Consider the following 3,541-nt stretch of genomic DNA (forward strand, 5'->3'; position numbering starts at 1 on the left):
TTCCTCGAACGGCTCGCGCACGCGCAACGGCCGCCCCGCCAACCACTCGCCCCGTCGCATTAACTCCACGGCGGGACAGGCGGCGCCTCTGGCAGGAGAAGCGGGCGACGCTTCGCCTTCGCCATAATGACCGCGTCAAAAAAGGTACGCCGCGTCGTTCGATTTCGTATCCTTTTCCCTTTTTTCCTCTTTCTCTCTCTTGCAACAGGGACCGGGAAAGGGGGATAACCCGAAAAGAATCCTTCCCCGTGAAGGAACCAGGCTCCGAGCCTCCCTACTGATCAGAGGTTCGAAGGCTGGCCCCCTGGAAGGGTTCGACAGCCGCCTCAGATCGCGTGGGCCCTACACCCACTATGGGTCAGAGGTTCGAAGGCCGGCCCCTCGGAAGGGTTCCACGGCCGCCTCAGGCTACTCGGGCTCCACGCCCATTACTGATCAGGGGTTCGAAGGCTGGCCCCCGAAGGGTTCACAGCCGCCTCAGACGCCGAGCGAGGGATGACCATGAGTACGTTCGATACATAACCAAGGCTCGGGCTGCGCTCCCGAGGTACCCTAGGACATTTCCGAGACCAGCGGGAACGATCTTGTAACGGAATCCCATCGGAGGGAGGCATCGAGCCCTCGGACCCCGTCGCCAGGGGACCGGGTCCGGCAGATCACCCGCAGGTACTTTTGGAAGTGCCTCCGGGCCCTTAGCCGACCCCTAACGAACGGGGCACGGACGTCCACTCGGATTATCCGCTTGCAGCTCACCGGAGACACCATGTTCGGCGCCCATCGAGGGCAACATGGCGCTTTCCCCCCTCCTCCTTGCGGAAAGGCGACGCAGGGGCGTATGCAAAAAAGCCGAGTCTATCCCTGATCGCCCTCTCGCCCTGTGCAGAGGCTCGGGGGCTGCTCTCGCAAACCCGGCTCCGGCCAAACCGTTGACAGTGTCAACATACCAGCTCGAGAACTTGGGACCCGACCGTACACCCGGGCTACGGCCAGCTCGCATGAGGGAACGACCAGACCAGCCGAAGCATTGCGTGAGGCATTAAGACCTCGAAGGAGTGAAACCACTCCTCCGAGGCCTCGGGGGCTACACCCGGCGGGAGCGCTCGCGCGCACCCACCGGAACAAAACGCAACCAAGAAAGGCTAGTCCCCTTGCAAAAAAGTGCGACGAAAGCCTCCAAGTGAGTGCTAACACTCCCTTCGAGGCTCAGGGGCTACTGTCGGGGACCATAATTAGGGGTACCCTCAAGGCTCCTAATTCTCAGCTGGTAACCCCCATCAGCACAAAGCTGCAAAGGCCTGATGGGCGCGATTAAGTCAGGGATCAGTCCATTCGAGGGATTCGATCACGCCTCGCCCGAGCCTAGCCTCGGACAAGGGTAGCCGACCCCGGAGGATTTCCGTCTCGCCCGAGGCCCCCCTCCAGCGGCGAACATATTCCCGGCTCGCCCGAGGCCCTGTCTTCGCCAAGAAGCAACCCTGACCAAATTGCCACACCGACCGACCAAATCGCAGGAGCATTTAATGCAAAGGTGGCCTAACACCTTTATCCTGACGCGCGCCCCGCAGCCAGCAGAGCCGAAGTGACCGCCGTCACTTCGCCGCTCCACTGACCAGCCTGACAGAAGGACAGCGCCGCCTGCGCCACTCCGACTGCGGTGCCACTTGACAGAGTGAGACTGACAGGCAGTCAGGCCCGGCCGAAGGCACCATAGGAAGCTCCGCTCCGCCCGACCCAGGGCTCGGACTCGGGCTAAGCCCCGGAAGACGGCGAACTCCGCTCCGCCCGACCCAGGGCTCGGACTCGGGCTAAGCCCCGAAAGACGGCGAACTCCGCTCCGCCCGACCCAGGGCTCGGACTCGGGCTAAGTCCCGGAAGACGGCGAACTCCGCTCCAGGGCTCGGACTTGGGCTCAGCCTCGGAAGATGGCGAACTCCGCTCCGCCCGACCCAGGGCTCGGACTTGGGCTCAGCCCCAGAAGACGGCGAACTCCGCTCCACCCGACCCCAGGGCTCGGACTCCGCCCTGGCCTCAGCCGACGGCCTCCGCCTCGCCCGACCCAGGGGCTCGGACTCAACCTCGGCCACGGAAGACAGACTCGACCTCGACTTCGGAGGAGCTTCCACATCGCCCAACCTAGGGCGCAGACCAGCCACGTCAACAGGAGGTGCCATCATCACCCTACCCCGAGCTGACTCGGGCCGCAGGGAACAAGACCGGCATCCCATCTGGCTCGCTCCGCCAGATAGGCAATGATGGCGCCCCGCACACTCTGTGACGACGGTGGCTCTAAGCCCCCTTACGAAAGCAAGAGGACGTCAGCAAGGACTCAACCGCTCTGACAGTTGTCCCTCCGCTAGGCTCCATCGCTCCTCCGACGGCCACGACATCACACCAGCTGGGTGCCAAAATCTCTCCGGCTGCCACAACGACGTGTACTTAGGGCGCTAGCTCTCCTCCGCTAGACACGTAGCACTCTGCTACACCCCCCATTGTACACCTAGATCCTCTCCTTACGCCTATAAAAGGAAGGACCAGGGCCCTCTTAAAGAGGGTTGGCCGCGCGGGGACGAGGACGAGACAGGCGCTCGCTTGAAGCCGCTCGCTCCCTCTCCCGCGTGAACGCTTGTAACCCCCTACTGCAAGCGCACCCGACCTGGGCGCGAGACGAACACGAAGGCCGTGGGATTCCCACCTCTCTCACGCCGGTCTCCGGCCGCCTCGCTCTCCCCCCTTCGCGCTCGCCCTCGCGCTCGACCCATCTGGGCTGGGGCACGCGGCGACATTCACTCGTCGCTCAGGGACCCCTCGGTCTCGGAACGCCGACAAGCCGGTTCGGGCTCGTTCAGACTCGCGAGCCTCTCTGAGTCAGAGCTGGCTCGCGAGCCTCGAGCTTTTTTCCAGCCCTAATCTGATCGATCTGCTGCCTACTTAAGGATGGCAACGGGTAAAATATCGGCGGATAGTGTCTCTGGATATCCATATCCACAACTTATATTCGATATCCGAACCCGTACCCGTTACCCGCTATGGATAACAAACAGTATCCACATCCGTTACCCGCGGGTAACGGATATCCGCGGATATATCCGTTTGCCCACTACACATACAAAATATTTAAATCCAGCAAATTCAAACATGATATCATATCTGTCCAGCAAATTTAAATATGATAAAAACATAAATCCATACAGAATTTGTCCAGCAAATTCAAACATGATATCATATTTGTCCAGCAAATATAAAATTGTCTACGGATATCAAGTGCTACCCATATTTGGGACGGGAGTACAAGATATTTTAACGGATATTCGGGTATTTGGGTATGGATATTGATTTTTCGTATCCGTTTTAAAAATATCCACGGATATCAAGTGCTACCCGTATCCGTATCCATGGGTACAGACTCATACCCAAAATCGTGCCCAATAGATTTTTTATCCACGGGTACGCGGATAAATGACATCCATTGCCATCCCTATGCCTACTCGTCTGTCGCCAGTTTGCAACATGTCCTACCGATACGCAGGTATAGGTGCTGGTC

The sequence above is a fragment of the Zea mays genome, chromosome 1 (assembly GCF_902167145.1).
Source record: "Zea mays cultivar B73 chromosome 1, Zm-B73-REFERENCE-NAM-5.0, whole genome shotgun sequence".
In the NCBI taxonomy this organism is placed as follows: domain Eukaryota; kingdom Viridiplantae; phylum Streptophyta; class Magnoliopsida; order Poales; family Poaceae; genus Zea; species Zea mays.